Consider the following 18,495-nt stretch of genomic DNA (forward strand, 5'->3'; position numbering starts at 1 on the left):
TGAAAATAGAAGATGTGCCTTTTCTCTTTTTATTTTTAACTGAAATATGGTTTATATAATTTGAAGAAATGCAAAACCACTTGAAATACCTGTAAAATAAACTCCAAACCTGCCACATTTGCAGCCACAGACATCACCACTCTTGGACTCATTTTGAAGCACACTATATATCTGTAATCCCATGCAGTTGGTATGAGTTTTACATGCAAATAAATACCTTGGTCTCTTTAGACTTTGAGCAATAAGTTTCCTATATTCATCGAAAAAAAAATATGTCATGACTTAACCTATGGACAAGGAAAGAACAGGTTTTTATACTCAAAAGCCCACACACAAGTAGAATCTTGAGCTGAATTAAAAGTCCTCGTCCAGTGTCTCAGCTATTTAACAGCTGATTAGAGGTAAGGAACACATTATTTTGACAATATAAATGACCTTCCTCTTTCACACAACCAAGGGGTCTTGTTGCAGCTATCAAGCGTGTGGTTATTTTGTAGGTTATCTGAGGTAGGGGGATTATCCCAGCCTCTTGCCAGGTAAATTACATGGCAAAGTGGTGACGGTGGCCAAGAGCTCGTCAGCTACAGAAGGGCAGATGTAGCTTTGTAGTCTTTGTATTAAGACAGCTTTTACAGTCTTCCAGTCAGCACTGGCTTCCTTTCAATTTCTGCAGTTTCAGGTCTTAACTCTTTCAAGCTGTACCAACCCAGGATAACCTGTTATATGAAATAAAGGCAGGGTAATGTTAGGTAAAATGTCATTGCAACACGGAGCAGGAGATACAATTAATCCTTGCAGAAAAAGGTCAAGTATGAATCATCAAATGCTGTAGATTTTTAACGGATATTTTCCAACCCTCTTATTTCACATGAAACAGCAGCCGTTTATTTTATTGTATATAATATTTCTTCCTTAAATAAAAGTTTCAGGTGATGATAAAGGGGATTTATTTAGAATGTCATAATGTCTGCTAATTCTTTTTTATAATTTACAAAACAAAGAGGAATTTTTCAGCCCACAATTGTGTAGAACCAGTCTAATACCTGACCAGAAAGACTGCATTACTCTACTTTCTATCCCATTCTCATGAATGCTTTTGGCTGGTTTAATCAATTAATTAGCTAATTAATTAAATTTAGTATTGTGTCTGGTGTCTCCACATAGCAGTTTGTTTGAGAGCTTTTGACTCAGACTCTAGTAAGAACACTTTCATTTCAGGCAGTATGCTAACATCAGATAGGGAAGAAAAGAATGAGCCTAATAAATGCTCTTCCTGGTTTTCCACAGTTTCCATTTCTGAATACATTTTATCACTTAAAGATGCATGAAAGAGTTAGGTGAGTGTGTTTTTTTACAACCCTAGTGTGACACAAACCGAATCTATTAATTTTGAGAATTTACTTCCCTTTATGTTATCATGATGGCCAAATGAACACATAATGATGTGAAGAGCTTTGTTATCACAAACCAACTTCTATTTGAAAATAAAAAAGGAGATCTAAAGGAATAAAAGAAAATAACAAAGATATATTTTCCTAAATTTTCAGAATGATTCAGTCTAGGTTTAATTTTCCTTTTCAATTCCCACATCTGGATTTTAAAAATCCCAAAAGATATTTGCACTGAATCAATGTCTCCTAGCTAGCTTTGCATGACAAAGGGGGCTGGATTTAGCCCCAAGAAATGCTACATCAAATGTACATTGTAGAACAGAACTCATGAGATTTCAACTAGGTTTTTTACTAGAAAGTTACATTTTACACTGAAAGCCATATTGGCACTGCTGAAAGTTCTTGGGCTCCTCCTACATCATTCAAGCCTGATTATAAGTACCAATATATATACAACTCTCTTGCAAATTGGAATCAATTGTTTCTCCACATTAAATATTGAGCAGTAGCTACAGCATTTTATTTCAGTAATATTTTCTGTGCTTTGAGAATATTTTGTGGAAGCAAACACATATGCTGTCAGTCATAGGAAAGTAATTTCTATTAAGAGAACACTCATGACTTCTGCAAGTGGTGCTTTCACATGGATCATGAAACTTGATGGCCCAATGTCAATTCAGCTTTCAATAAGGAATTATGGGAGCTCTACTCCTCAGAGAGAGCTTGGATACGTTCTGTTGCTGGAACACGTAACAGGTAAAAACCATAAGAACTTCAGAGTGAGTAGGAGATATATAGGTGTAAGAAAAGTTGTTGGGAAAACACAGGTTATGCTCCAGGTTTTATGGAGCTCTGAAAGGCTGAATACAGCCTTTCAGAGAGTGGACCCACCCATGCAAACTGGTTGGGAAGCAAGAAATGCTTTTGTTATATAGTAGCCTGAGACAGAGGAGAAGGGTAGCAGGGCTCCATACAGTGTGACAAGTTATTATAGAGATTTCTAAGAGTAAGGAATGCATTATCCAGTAAAGAGGTAATGAACTGCTTAGTCCTAGAAGGTAAAAGGTTCACCATGTGTGAGTGCTTTAGACTGAGAAGGGCTACTTTGACTCTGAAGTTTTGGCATTTGTTTCTGATTACTTTTAGTTGAAAGGTGAAGAACAAAGAGATCCATGAGAAGCAAACCAAGGTACTATGTCAGATGTAATGCAACACATCCTAATCTAACCTAATACTTCATCAGGTAAGCGTGCAGCAACCATTTCTACATTTTTACAGCACGTCGAAGGATGTGATCCTGCCCCTCTACTCTGCTCTCATGAGACCTCACTTGGAGTATTGTGTGCAGTTCTGGTGTTCTCAACATAAAAAGGACATGGAACTGTTAGAACAAGCCCAGAGGAGGGCCACAAGGATGATCAGGGGTCTGGAGCACCTCCCATATGAAGACAGGCTGAGAAAGTTGGGGCTGAGGAAGTTCAGCCTGGAGAAGAGAAGGCTGCGTGGAGACCTCATAGTAGCCTTCCAACATCTGAAGGGGGCTTATAGGAATGCTGGTGAGGGACTATTCATTAGGAACTGTAGTGATACGACAAGAGGTAACAGGTTAAAACTTAAACAGGAGAAGTGTAGATTGGATATAAGGAAGAATTTCTTTACTGTAAGGGTGATGAGGTACTGGAATGGGTTGCCCAGGGAAGTTGTGAATGCTCCATCCCTGGCAGTGCTCAAGGCCAGGTTGGACAAAGCCTTGCGTGGCATGCTTTAGTGTGAAGTGTCCTTGCCAATGGCAGGGGGGTTGGAGTTAGATGATCTTAAGGTCCTTTCCAACCCTAACTATTCTATGATTCTATGAACCTAGTATTTTTTCTTAAAACCTGAAATTCAAATTATGAATACTTGGAAGTGCTTATAGAATGTTGTTTATATCCATAGCACTTGATGCATTATGTAAAACATACAGACAAGTTTCTAGAAGTTGTGAAGGTCTAATGATAAGAAAGGGGTAGAGCTGAAGAATTAAAAAAAAGAAAGAAATTACTGCTGTGAATAGTTCACCTAGCTCAAAGGGTAAAAGCTTCCCCTGTGCAGGGAACCAGAATGAGACCTATACACCACTTAATTAATACTTAAACCCACAAAATATGGCCCTCGGCACTGCTGTGATTTTCTCTGAGGACGCAAACATAGAGAATAAGCTTCAACCTTGCAGGCTATTGCCATTATGTTGGCAGTCTCATACATCACTGTAACTTTCATGCCTGTACCCAATGGCTTTACAGTTCTGTAGTGCAGTGTAAGCTGAAAATGTTCAAAATTGTACCAGTCAGCTGGTGAGAATTCGAATAGCGTACAAGAGTTGAAAGTGAATGAGCAGCTGAAATATAAGGTGTCATTTATAATCAAATCATTGTGTCACAATCTGAGTCTGAGTACAATTGTTTTCAATATATATGCAGTAAACCCCAAATCAGATCGGGAATGTAGTGATTTCTGGGGTGAGTAGCTGAGCAGAAAGCAGTATAAATGAGAATCAAACCCCATAATTTCTTTCTCAGAAATACATTATAAATAAGAGACAGAGTAAATGTGTAGATATGGGAGAGAATGAGAAGGAAATTATAAAAAAAAATAAACAGATTTTGCAAACATGGACATTTAACACCCAGATGCTCAGTCTTTATAAACAGGATTGCTGGTCCAGCTCATAAGTTCTTAAGCATTTCCATCTTGGGAAGATGACTATTAGAAAGCTTATACATCTACTCATGCTAGTTTCTTCACTGTTCTTATATGCAACACAAGCAACTTCATTTTTTTCTTTTATGAAAGGAATCGTCATCAGAATCACATGAGCTGAGCAAAAATATATGTCTGATCATCTCACTATGCCTTAAACAGAATTCCGTATTTCAGATTGCCTTTCACATAAAGGTGAAAGACAATCAAACATCTTACAGAATTTTTTTCTGATGTTGTAGTATTTCATCTCTTTGATTTGATGATATTTATACAGCTCCTTCATCTATTGCACACTGAAAGAAAAATACGTGAGGTCATCTTTTTCAAAAGAGGAACCATCTTTACTGATCAATTTCAGAGCAACAGCACTTTGGGTAAGGAAATTATTTTCTTCCAGTTTGGTAGAATTTCACAGCAACAAAGGAACATAGTAATATTTTGTTCTTTAAAGACCATTTTTCAGAACAGATGGACTACCCCATCACTACTACTTCATACATGTATTAGATACAGACCTACAATGATCCTGATGATGTCAGTGTTGATACTAAAAATTGTTAGATAACTCAAAGGTTTTCTTGAAGTCACAGGTTCAAGCCCGAATTTGGTTGCCAATGCATCCTTCAGTGTGACACACATACTGTGGAGGATACTGACTGGGCTGGTAATGAGCATCCACACTGCACAGCTGTCCAGCAGCCATGAATATCACAGAAACATGATGCTAGAGAGCATTCTCGTATTTTCCATAGAAACATTGAAAAAATCAGTTTGGAGGAGGCGTCCTGAAACCTGCTCCCCTCATGATACAAGTTCTAAACAAGTCCAAAATCTGTAGCACCTTCCTTCCTTCCCCCTGTGAGTCTGGAGTGTCTTTCCATGAAAATGAATGTATAAAGAAAGACTATATGAAGAGGGGATAATAAGCCTCAGATAATTTCCTGGGACTGTGTATATAATGTAGCCTAAATGAGTTCAAGTTTATTAGAAAGTGTTATTCTGTCACATCAGGGGACCAGGGTATGACTTCTTTGCTCTTTTTCACGGTAATACTGAACATATTACTAAGTGTGAGTAAAGAAAGGCATTGGAACCAAAACCACAAAAGGCAAAGATTAGAAATAAAATATCTAGTTCCCTGAAAGATTACTTTCTTGAGCTGAGAAAAAATGACATTCAGATCTTGGTTTTGTAAAAATATGCAGTAAGCTTAAAGAAGTTATAGGAAACCATAAAACTTTGAATTTTTGAGTAGGAATTGTCATTGTAATACATAGATCAATAAAGGGGATTTATATAGTTCCCAAGCAGATACTTCAGAACAATGGTCAATTTCTCATTACCCTTTACTCTGTGACTGTCTTATTTTATGTGCAATTCTCTCAAAAAGTATTCCTGACTTATCTCTATGTGCTTTACTGATGATGTTCTCGTGCAATGTGCTGCATGCCATACTTTTTATTTAACATGGGGTGGCCAGAAACAAACAAACAAAAAAATCAACGCTCTTGCCAGCTGTCCTCTCCTGTACTCAGTTTTCTGACAACAACATTTACTAAGGTGAATTCTAACCAGTTATTTTTTTAATTATAACCCCTTTTGATATGGTATAAGTGAATTGTTTGTTTAAGGTATGTTTGAGTTCTGGATAATAAATAATTTTTAATCGTAACTTAATTTAAATGGGCATGTTACATGCCAAGATGTTGTCCTTTGTAGGAACGGGTATTGTGTTTATGGATGTCTGTCTAAAAAGTATGGAAGAAAAACTTAGTTTAAATTATAGAATCTCTGAAGAAAATATCAAAATGTGACACTCAAGCCAGGTAATTTCTGAAGTCTATCTCATCAAATAAAGAAATAATATGGACAATTTGCTCTTATATTGCTTTAGATAAGTGGAAAGATAGAAAAGAAGGGAAAAAGGAGCAAATGATCCTGGAATGGTGAGAGATGAAACCATAATGGAAGTTAAAAAAAAATAATTGCTGTTATTCACCAGAGGTTCCTCAAGCATTAGCCTGGTTATTTGCTTCCATAGTGGAGCAGAGAAAGAACACACTAATAGTTTAATTAATAGCTAGACTTTAGAGACTCTAGGATTTCAAGACAGTGCAAGATCTTTTTTTTCTGAGAGATTGAGCCCATCAAGAGTCTAAGAGAACTGAAAGGGATGTATTATACTTCTGTCGCTTTTAATGTACATTGTCAGTTTTCATTACTGAAGTAGCTGAGTACCTAGCTTTTTTTAACTGTTACCCACCCAGTACCTCTATGTTTTAACAAAGTACTATTAACTACTTTTCATAAATTAAAGAACTGAAACTATAAAGTTCAATGACTTGTGTAGGGTCACAGAAAATGCAATATAACAGGAACCTTACCTTAAAACTTGTGCATGTCCTGTGAGACCAGGATAGCCGCCTTTGCTATTTGTATTAAAGTAGACTATACAATAGCTTAGCCAAGTTAACAGAATACATTCTAACTGAAAGAAGTGTAATAGAAAATACCAGATTTCATGTTTCTGTCATTTGATTACAGTCTCTTTTAACGTAGTTGTGATGTTGTTCAGCTCCCACTGAACAAGAACTTTCCACTGAGTCTTGTTACTATAACCAACTAAGAAATGTTTTTCTCAATATTGGACTGCCTCATTCCTTAGTAATATTTTTAAATAGACCAATCTAGAATTTATTACTTGTTTCAAAATTCTGAAATAATTAATTTTTGGTCTTTAAATTACTGATTTGCATGTCTGCACTCCTGTGAGGTACCTAAGAGTGGAATGGAAGTACTATGAGGGAAAGGTATTTCTGAGTAGTGCAAATGGGGATGGGTATTTTGGAGAGACAAAAAAATTACTCCAGAGTGCTTTTTATACCTAAGGGATGCTTTGGATAATCATTTAAAAGCTTTTGAAAAGAACCTTCAAAAAATTCCGAATCATCCCTCCCTCATGAAAGGCCTTTTCAGCATCACATCAGTGAGATGAAATGAAGGTTGCTCTATTTAAAATTATTTCTTTCTAGCATTACTTTGTATTTGGCTTTTATTCACTCTACAGCAATCTCAGTGGAAATCATGTGGCACAGGCTGCTGTTCCCATGCTCAGAAATTTTACATTTCAATGATATGTTTGTATTTCTAGATCTAAGCAGATAGAGATAAGTAGTGATTTGAGCATGCCCTGAATGCAGAATGTACTGTCCACAAGATAGGGAATAAATGTACTCATTATGGATTAGCTCTTTGTGTTTCTGAGGGAGTAGGGACTAGAGGAGAGTATTCTAAACATAAGTGATGTTTAGCTTAGAGCTGCGCTGCATGCACTGTGACTGCAATGTTTCCATGTGTAGTTTGGCCCTGCTGAGTGCATGCTCTGAAGTTGACTGGCATACACAGTAAGTGCTACTCTTCTGAATGAGTGGCTTGGACATGTGGAGATCTTGGACAAATAGCCATTATTGCCTGCTCTCAGCTGGGTTGCAAGAAGGAAATACAGGGGTCTTATTTGGGCAAAAAATGGAAGGGTTCATCTTGTGAAAAGGAATAACACATTATCTGTACAATTGGAAAAAAGTATGCAGATTTCTCATTCCAATCCTTGAAATGCAAGGATTTGTTTCACAAATCTGCTACTATTCCCTTATATTACAACATAATGTGTAAGGCTGTGAACTAAATAATCAGGTAGCTTTCTGGACAGATAAGGTTTTCTTGTAACAATTATGATCCAGAAGGCTTTAGGTACTGACACTCCATAAACTGTCCATCCAGATTCCTACTAGATGAGAATCTTCAGTAATTTCAGTGAAGCTGTAATCCAAAGCCAGCTAAAGCCAGTGAAAAGAAGTTACATCACTGGGTTTGCCTAATATCCTGCTTCTCAATCTCTACTACAGTAATCATGTCCACATAGACACTGAACCCTGGTCATATCTGTGTAACAATCCCCTTTAGCAGTTTTGCTTTCATCTTGTTTGCTATTTTATTTGTCCCATACAATAAGAGGTCCTAGGCATTTTTTTCCTTCAGTGTTTCTAGGAAGAACAGCAGGCCTGAAGTGAATGTCTGCAAATGACTTCTGTTTTGCTTTTTATAATGATTATGGATAAAAGGATGAGATAACAGTAGAGCCATAAAAGAACAACATACTTTAAAGGTATGACATTTCCCCTCACATTTATGCATTATTTGTTATCCAAATATTTCCTTCTCCCTGTTCTCCGTGTTTTGGAAACAACATCTTATCAATCACTTAGAACTGTGCTGATGTTTCCATGGCAGTTTAATAATTAGGTCTGTTCACCAGGGTCTCCGATTAGTCCAATAAAATCATTTGTGAAGCTCTTTAAGATAGAATATTGCCCTGCATTGCCAGCCTATGAATAAAGTGAAATTATTCTAGCTACACTTATTTTTTCACTGATACACAATAATTAAAGGCGATAAATGGTTTTATTGTGCTTTTCTAGGTTTCTCAGTATTCTGATCTAGAAGTCCAAGCTCTGACCTGAGAATGATCATGCATTTCCCATCAGAGAATAAGCAGTTAACAATTTGTATTCTAGAAAGCATTAACAGCTGGACAGCTTTTGCTCCCAAATTACCACGGCCAATATGATTTAGGTGGTATACATATTTCCTTCAGAAGAAAGCAAAGAGCAGCTCTGTGAATAGTTGCAGTATTTACACAGCTACTTTGCACATCAGCATTTAAAATTGGCTCTTCTACTGAGGGGCAAAGCAGCATCTGTAACTGGTAGGAATGGAGCGACTACAATAAACTTAACATATTAGGTGGGGTTTTTACCTGGACTCAATGTCCTTACAAAGCTGGATCTGTCTTGTACTTACACAAGGAAATCATATTTCTGCAGTTGTGATGTGAGTGAAATTTCTATTGTGCTTCCATTTATATACTTCCACTTACAAGTACTGCCGTATGAAACTGCTCAGGTGCAGTGTTTGCTAGGAGGGTGCTGGTATGATTAAGACACATTGGACAGAGAAATTAAAGGTGAGTTACTTTCCATTTTGGAGGATAAAGGGAAAATCTGGTGATGCGGAACTTCATGTAAATTTGGGGGACTGCAAAGAACTATAAAGCAAATACGTCACAGTAATCCAGTGTTCTATTCTTTCTCACAGCACATTGCCATCTCTCATGTCTATGAACAATTAGTTTTACACAATAAATTGTTGATTCTAGGCTTTCCAGCAACACTAAACAATTAATTGTAGTAATGCAAAGATTTCAATAGCTCTTTATTGAAGATATTTGAGTATTGTTTGCAGACACTTTGATGCATCATAAGTCTCTGCCATAAATTTGATGTATAGAAGTTTGTGGTTTCCAAGAGAGTAAAACCAAGCATATTATATGTAAACAAACAAGCAAACAGCCTATTCTAGTATAAAACTACTAACTGATGTTCATCAGTCCAAGCAATTAAATGGGTAGCAAATGACAAACAGCATATATACAGTATTTTCTTCCTAAAACAAAAGTCCACAAAACCTTGTTTCTGTGTTTCTGCGTTTCTGCAGCAGTGACAGTATCAACTGTGACTAATTCTAAGGAAATAAGAAATTATTCAATACCTTTTCCAGCAGTTTTATGCTCCAGAATACAAGTTTCATGCCACTTAAACCTCCTCAACTCCTTCTTATCTTCTCTTATTTATTTATTTATTTGTTTAAAAGATTGAATAAGATTTTTTTTTATTTATTAAGGAGAAAAAAAAAGATGGAGGAGCAGCACTTCACCTCTTGTATCAGCAAAGGAATCATATATAAAAGCTGGATGTATCAAATAGTAATGTGAAATGTTGCTTGAATAATGGGGCCTGTCTTTTAGCTTCAGCTTTGTTGTGTAGACAGCATGACATCTTTCTTGTACCAATGCTGGCTGTGGAAACATCACGGTGAAGCCTTGTTTATGCAAAGACAAATTGCAGTTTTTTGATTGTGGCTTTTTCCGTTTTTTTGTTTGTTTGTTTGTTTGTTTGTTTTTTGTCCCATGATTGAGAAGGGGAGTACAAATTTAGCCTTTTTAGTAGAAAACACCACAGAATACTCCAGTGCTAGCAGGAGCCTCCAGACAGAGAATTCTAATGCCCTAAACAGAAGGACAAAGAGTGATCTCGCCTGAGGATGACACCAGCAAGCTAGGAAGAAAACTGACAGCAGGATCTGGGAATTACATTTAATGCAATAGTCTTATGACTATTCAAGGCATCTCTACAGACTTTCTAAACAAAACAGTAATATGGAGGACATAGTAGTGGAAATTTTGAGCCCTGCTGCTGATCAATAGACAAAAAATAGGCAATCTCTAAACACTGTATATGTATACAGGAATCTGGTGTATTGATTTGTGAAGTATTAGTACCAATTTTAATCTGTTAGTATATATTACATTTGCTGTGATCTAAATGGCAGAGATAGCTCTTTTTATGTACCCTGAATTTTGAGATGTATACCCAGAAGCTGGAATAATGCACCAAGTTGTCTTGTGTAAAATCAGTGTACTTTGGCCAAGTGGTTTATAATTTTGAGCTTTTATATAACTAATGTTTTGATTAAAATAATTCCTGCATACTATTATTTCTTGCAGAGATGCTTTCCTTAGTATATACTGGAGGTTTATGAAGGTATTGAGATACCTGTCAATATATTTCATGTATCTGAGGTATTATTACTGAGCTATTCATATGCGTCTTGATCAGATAACTGGTTACGTAATCACCATAATTATCCCAAATTAATGTGTTGAAAATTATAATGTATTGCACACTTCATTTACATTATTTAGTTTTACTGGATTAACTCTGCAGAGCAATGCATCTTCGCTCCTGTATTTGTTAAATATTTCACTTTTGAGTATACTGTTAGACATTAACCAGTAATACATGATTCAAAATGCACATCGACACAAAAAGCCCAAAATATTTTTTGACAGCTAGTGTTGTTAATCTAAGATATAGAGGGATCGTGATCTTGCCTCAAGAGGTAACTTTGTTAGCATTCATATTTGATTCTTCACAACTCCGTTCATTGAGTTGTGTGTAGTTGAAATCACACAACCAATGCTGGAGCTGGTGTACAGCTGGTAGAAGCTTAACAATGTTTAATTTGAAGTTCCTTTGCATGAGGCGCACTGAGAATGCAGAAGAAAGGGTGAATACATCTACTATGGTAGATACTAAGAAAGTATAAGGTAAAATAGCAGCCTCACCCTTAATTCTCAACATATGATATGTTTTTGGCTTTTTTTCAGACTCCTGGGTACACAGAATGGGTTAAACAGGTTTAAGGATTTTTACTGTATTAATTATTTTAAAGTTAGGACTGATGTCCATATTATTTGTCCTCTAGTGTATTAAGTTTAAATTTTCACTAAGATTCTTCTATCCATTCAATATTAAAAATGCAGGCAACAAAAATTTCTAATATAAAACAAGCAAAACCTTAATAAAACCTGCTTACCCCACTAACCTCACTTTGAGATGAGTCTTGGATTTGAATTTGGTTTTAATGAAAAAGAAAATTGAAACTTCAGGTTCAGAACACGCTCACTTTGATGCTGAACTTGTTCACTAGATATTTTTCAGTGCATTCATTTCTTCCTAGAGTCCATTTGAGTGCTACATATTCATCAGCTGACTGCCTTGGTAGCATTTCGGTCCAAGCTAACAATTTTTTTTTCCTCAAAGATAAAACAATAGTATAGTCCTTGCAGTAATGCATTATTTTTGTTTAATTTCTCATCACATTATGCTTGAATGTCAGTTTCTAGTTAGATGAAATGAAAATTATATCCTTAAGCAAACAATGGGGGATTCTGCCAGTATGACCTTTAGGGTCAATTGGCTCATTAGCAGTCAGCTTTTAGAACTGCGTGTTATTTATAGAAGAGGGATTTACAAGCTGTTAAACTAAACAACAAATTAAATTGTCTGTGAGCCATCGTCATCGATAGAGAAATTCCCTGTGGGTAGCAAGCTGCTGGTTTTTCAATGGGAAGTTCTGGAAAAATTTAATACACTTTATTCTTTGCCAGCATAACCTTTATAGGGAACAGTCCCTTTTTTATTATGCTGGAAAACTGTGCCATCAGTGTAAACAGCTCCAGATGCACAGTGAAATTCAACAGTCACAATCCACAAGCTTCATTTTAATGAATGCTCACAGGCATTTCTCTCATCTGCTAATTGTTTTCAATCAAATTTAAAATACCACAAATAGAGAGTATCTCAGTAGTGCATTTACAGTCTCCATTAACTAACATGTTTTTTTTTTTATTAAATATATTTAAAAAGCAATAATCTGAGAAGATAGATTTAGGAAAGTTTTCCATCTCTGCATTTTGAATATAGTAGTATTGTTTGAAATAACCTGTCAGCCTGAGAATGATGTGATGTAATATAGAAATACATTGTGACATCTTATGTCAAATGTTCTTAGAGAATAGGTAGTCCAGATTTCTAGCATCCCTAATGATGCTATTTTGCACTGACAAACTTAAGTGCACAAGCACTTTAGTTACTATCACAAGGGCTCTCCATTTTACACATTTTGCTGTTTCTGCCTCAATGTTTTCAGGTATTTTGTTCTTAAGTATAGTATTTTCATACAAAGTCTACAAATTGTTCTAATTGGAATCAAATTGTTTCTATCAGAAGCCTAAGTCATTGCTCCTTTGCATGTTTCAGCTTACCTCACTTTTGTGCATCCTTTTTTAACAGTGTTCTTATGAAAGAAACATGGTCCAGTCCTAATTTATCAGTTTCCTTTGTTTTGATACTTTATTTTTTGCTGAGGAGCATTTGTATCATGACAACTCCAAAGAAAAGCTGTTTTGGCTACTTACTGTTCTTGCTCTGGCCTGTCTTTGTATTGCGTATGGGTATGAAGAGTATTACAAAGCTTCTTTCAGAACGTCTAAACTCTTAGTCAACCGTTTCTAAAAAAGAAACAGAATCCAGATTCAGGTGCTTAAAAAAAAAAAAAAGAGCAAAGCCAAAACCCAAAAAAACACCAAAGAAAAACCCCACAAACTTTTTTAACGCTTTAATGTTTAGCCTATATTCTTAGATATTAGTTGGCAGGGTAAGGGAGAACCAGCCCTTATGCTGTTAGTTGAAGTGAAACAATGCTCACTTTTCATAAGAACTAAATGCAGTTAATTTGTGAAATCTGCATTACACTATCTGTGTCATAGTCCAATCACGTCAGCAAATCTTTGATAACTTACTTCTTCTATGACCTTAATCAATGCCAGACTAACTTCACAAATCTAATCAAATCCAACAATTTTTGAGAAATCTGATGACTGTAACTAATAGCACCAACATCAGGCCTGCATACTGACCTTATGCTTAAATTCATGGTAAACATACAAAAAATGCCTGGCAGGGCATACTATATATAAAACTATTTTACTTCATCACACAGCATGAATATAAGGACACTTCTTTGCAGAGAGAGTTTTTGACTGGTTAGTGGCTATACAAAGGTTGTGACTTTTTCTCTGGGCTACCATGAAATGGTGGATCTAAGCTTAGACTGACAAGAAGTCAAGGATGACATGAACTTTTCACCACAAGAAGGGTATCATCTATACCTGCCTTCCGATATATTTAGCATGGACTTGACCATCAGATGAATTACCATGTTTCTAATGGTAAGATCATGACAGTTCCTCATGGAATGGATAGGAGGGCTAGTTCTTTAATACACTGTCATGCAAGGTCCAGGAGACAACATAGGACCCCTAAGACCTGCAGAAGAGAAATACCATCCTACCATGGATTGAACATGAGCCATGGATAGCTGCTGGAGGGTTTTACCCTGGTAGAAAGATTATTCAAGGACCTGTGTCCTGTAGTGATTGATTAAATTCCAGATAGCTCTCAGATGGATTAAATTAAACAAGATGTTATTTAAAATTCACAGCTAGCTTTTAATTTTCTTGTTTACCCTCACATGTCAGAAGAACATTGTCTAAGAAGTACTGCTGTGAGAGTTTACTTTAAAGAACTTTTATGACAGTTGAGGATTTTTGGAAAACAATTCAATAGAAAACAGCAAAATATGAATCATTATTTAAAATTGTGTCAATATTTTAAGATTATTTAATCCATATTCTAGGATGATAATATTTTGTACACAATGGTAAGTTCCGGAAATTAAACCTATGTGAAAGACTTCTGCTTGGTATGCAGGCATAAACTACTGACATCACTCTGTCCCAGGTGATTAATTCAAGTCACTCACAATTGCTTGAGTGGCATCTAGTTTTCGTTTCTGTTATGACTGTCAAGCCAATGGTACTGTGAGCCGGTGTGCATTTTGTTGCATGCGTCATCAGCAGAATTGCAGCTGGGTCTCACTGTAGAACTTTTATTAGAAAGATGATGTATGAAACAGAAGGAACACAGCTTGACTTTCAGATTCCAGACTGAGTTTGCTGCTCTAGCAGTTGGAGAAGTGGGAGAAAGGCTTTTGACATGCAAATTTTGTATAATTTTGGTACAAAGGCAAATGATGGATGATAAATACCATATCCCATTATATACACTTTACACTTTGCAGACAGAACCATGCTTTGATATGTACAACCAGGAGAAAAGGAGTCAAAGGGGGACTATGATAGGGACATAAATGTCTACAAATAATTGAGCAGCAAGAATCCCTGTTGTGTTATTGACAGTGGCTGAAAATGGCATAATAAGGAGCAATAGCATGAAATTACAGCATAAAAGGCAACATTTAAATCAGACATTAGGGAAAAAATCCTAACAATGAGAAAAGATAGGCAATGGAAGTACCTGTTTATAGAGATATTTAAAACATCACTATGAGGTGTTCCAAAGTGTGATTTGACTTGACAAATAGTTATAAAAATTGCAGTTTCTTTAGCCATTGTATCTGCTTGTTCAGTCATGTTTACTGATTTTTAGCGACAGTAACTTGTTTTTATACAATGTGGTCCTTTCCATGGGCACTGACAAACAACAAAGGGAAAAAATAAGGTGAACATTATGGGGCTTCAGTCAAAATCAGGAAAATTGGTGTTCTTCAGCATAAGCTAACAGTGTCTTTTGGATTCCTGAAAGAGCTTGATTTCAGGACTAATGTTGAAGTAATGGAAGTAAGCATGTCACTTCCAAGTGCAAAATTCAGTCATATAACTTTTTAAAAGTGGGGAGCTGTCAAACTGAGAGTTGGTGTAAGAACGTGAGAGAATGGAGGTCTGCTGAGATAAATAATATTTTTAATTAAACTGCTGACTGTGCTATTGAGCATCTCTTTATAATCCAGCATGGTAGTAACCTTTAGGTCTCAGTCTCATTACGCAAGTCACAATGAAAATTGGAATAAATTCCAAAGTTTGGAGAAGTATGAACATACTGAAATATAGAAAAAAATGGTGAAAGTTAACATCAATTCATTTCTGCAAGAAACAATTAAATTTATATTCAAGGTTTCTTTTGTGTGATGAACTGTGATAGCACAATTTTTAACATAAACATCCTATGGCATGGGGAACAACTCAGCTGTATCACTAAATTTTCTTATTTGTTTTGCATTTTTAGTGTTATTTTGGTTTTGTAGTTTGGTCTTTGGTTGCCATAGAAACAGTTTGTTTCACATTTGGGGACCATAAGGGCAAATTAAAGATAGTTGGCAAGCTCTCTTACTTTTGGCTATAAGATGGAAGCGATCTGTGAGGCCTTCTCCTGGTAAATGTGCATCTCAACATATAAATATTAAGCAAATTCTTATACCAGGCACATACTAAAGAATTACATGTGGCTTTCCACACTAATGAGTGTCACAGCAGGAGGTAAGAAATAATTTAGGTTGTATTCCTACTTCCTAGGTATCTTCTAGAAACATTATTCTTCTATGAAGTAGGAATATACCTTCCAGAATTAGGTGGTTCACTCTACTGCTTATTAACTAGGATATATTAGTCATTGTATCAAATTCCACCAGAAAGCACTGGTGGATAAATATAAATTTTGTATTTATTTCTTGCTCTTTATTATTTCTTTTTTTCTTTTTTTGTGAGAAAGTTCCCTTTTACTTTTTGGAAATTCACAGTAATTTAGTGTTTGGAGTCCACTAAGACTCCTGTCCATCCCTAATTTGTGCTAGCTTCTATTACGAGCAGTCAATACTTGATGCTTATTCATGAACCACAAGAAATCTATTATGGGTGGTATGCTACAGCCTTTAATGTGATAATATGCTGTATGTGTTTAGCTTAGACTATTTTATTATTTAGCTTAGTTTATTTTAAGACAGATCAATATCACCTACTGAATTTGGTACTGCTTCCAAGACATTCACTAGCATTGTGGCTAAGAAAATGAGCACCCCATCACAATGTATATTCCTTTTTATCACCGAAGATAATGCCAGTTTAATCAGCTTATGTACAGTTTAAGAAATTGAATATTAAAAGCATTTTGAAAGGATTCAAGGACAGAATTGCTGAAATTCTAAAATGATGCTTGAAGGCCAATTTATCTACTATATACTAAGCTTGTTTTTTAATTTTCCTTGAAGGTCATTATTTTGTATTTATTCCTTAGTTCCAAGGATGAACTACCGTAGCTTGCCACTTTTAGAACACAAAAAAGGTCACTAATTCAAAAAATCTCTTGGTAAATGGAAATGGTTTCACAAAAACTCTCTTGGTAAATGGAATATCATGGGGATCCATGCCTGCTCCTCCTTGAGGGGTCTTTACAGAATGTACTTGTTGCTCAAGAAGAGGGGTCTGTCTGCCACTCTAGAAAACTCCACCTGTATTCAGACTTGTTTTTTTCCCCTTTTCAAGCATTTCTACCAGTAACAAAGAATCCATTTACTAAACTAAGCCCCCCCCCCCCGTGGAATTTCTGTAACCCCTATTACACAGCTATAACTGACTGGAACTTACCAAACTACGCCAATGATGTACTGGCAGCAGTATACACTTTGATTTACTCTAAACCACATGGCTCTGCAGGAGTTATAGGAATAAACTTTTGCTACTAATTAAATACGACTAGATACATACGTAGATCAGATTTGCTGAGAAAGAAGGTGCCATTTTATCTTGTCACTTTCTAGAGCAGAGCAATGCTTTAAATAAGACCTGACAAAACACTGCTCTTTCTGGTGTCTGAGTGGACAACTTGATACATTACTGTGTAACATCACCATTTGTTTGCAGCTCTTCAGCCAGCTTCCAGTCCAGCTGGCTTGTTTTCAGGTCATTTTGAATTGCTTTTGGAAGATTGTGTAAGACATTCTGTCCAATAGTTTATTACTATAGAGATCTTGAGTCAGACAATTGTTTTAGAAGCTTTTATTTTCCCTGTATTTTTCTGTATTTCTGTAACGCGGAGCACCCCTGAAACCAATTTACAAAACCTTCAGAGTTCATCCAATAGAGACAATACTCATGCTGCAGACAAGACCTGTAGAATTCCCATCTCCTTGTCCAGGTCTTATATTTCCCTGTCTAACACCTTCTATAAATAACAGTTTATCTATTTATTTGTGACAGTCCTATTTAATAATTTTATAAAAAAAAAAATGAGGACAGTGAAATGCATTGTGGAGAACTTGTTATCTTTTTAAACCTGCCCAGTTTCTAGATGGAAGTAAAAGCTGATGTGTAGTCTTCTGGGGTTCAGACCTAGATTCTGCTTCTTTGCTTGGAACTCTTTGGCAAGACTTTTCTTTTAAAGCCTCAGACTTCCTGAAAATAAGAGTAATGAAACTGACTTTTGCAAAGTTTTGGTGTTGGGCTTTCATTTTCATACTTCAGTGGCTCATTGTACCTTTAGATAACAATATTTCTTGCATTGCTGAAAAAAAAATAATAGACTGGACAATTTTTAGCTGTTCTTCTAAAAACGTAATGTCATAACTCTTCCATTTCCATGTTTTCTACTTCCTGTTATTTCTGAAAGAATGAGTCAGAGAAATGGAAACATAGCTGCAGTGAATAATTTAAAAGTGGTCTGAGAATAGCTAACCATTAGTTCTGGTGATGCTGCTTGTGATGGTTACATGATAAGATTATCAAAAGAATTGTGGGAGACAGAAAAATGGAAAGGATGCATTAAGTCGTAGGATTACGACTTACATTAGTTTTAGTAATGGCTTATCTGGCTAACTTTTAAAAGTCTGAGAAAATAGATTTCCAGTGTTTCTTCAATATTATCCTTATACCTTCTGCTTTCACTAAAGTATATTTTAGTATTATTATTTCACCCTGTAATTTCTAGAGGCTGTTCTTGCTGCTAAAGACTCTATGGGTTAATATAGACAGTGAACACTCCCCTTCCCC

Source organism: Melopsittacus undulatus, chromosome Z (genome assembly GCF_012275295.1).
Source record: "Melopsittacus undulatus isolate bMelUnd1 chromosome Z, bMelUnd1.mat.Z, whole genome shotgun sequence".
NCBI lineage: Eukaryota > Metazoa > Chordata > Aves > Psittaciformes > Psittaculidae > Melopsittacus > Melopsittacus undulatus.